The sequence below is a fragment of the Nestor notabilis genome, unplaced genomic scaffold, assembly GCF_000696875.1.
Source record: "Nestor notabilis isolate BGI_N333 unplaced genomic scaffold, ASM69687v1 scaffold19527, whole genome shotgun sequence".
Lineage (NCBI taxonomy): Eukaryota > Metazoa > Chordata > Aves > Psittaciformes > Psittacidae > Nestor > Nestor notabilis.
The window spans coordinates 15618-16058 of record NW_009938034.1 but is presented as its reverse complement, the minus strand read 5'-3'; positions in this window follow the sequence as shown (position 1 = coordinate 16058).

Here is a 441-nt window from a genome sequence, read left to right as displayed (position 1 = left end):
CACAGAGCTGCCAGCGTGCTCCCTCTAACAAGTGCTTCCCGTGGAGGTGCCTCCTGCCCCAGGCTGTGCCTGAGCGGAGCTGTGGGGTCTGTTCTTGGCCCAGGGGCGAGGGCAGAACAGGGTGTTCCTGAGGGCAGGGAGGGAGAGGCAGGCTCGGTGGAGCTGGGCTGGAGCAAGGTGCTGTTTGGCTCAGCTCTCTGTGTTCAGACGGGAGCAGGGACGCGGGATGGGGTGTGAGTTAGTGCACCAGGAGCTGCTGCAGGGTGGGCAGGATCCATGTGGCTGGGCAAACCCTTGCAGACAGCGAGTGCTACCAGGGGCAGCGAGGGGGGAAGAAACCTTCCCAGCTTTCTGCTTCCACTGCCTCCACCTCGAGTGGGACCATTGTCAGTAGGTTGTTCCATCTCTCCTCTGCCAAAGCCATGAACACCCAAGGGAGAA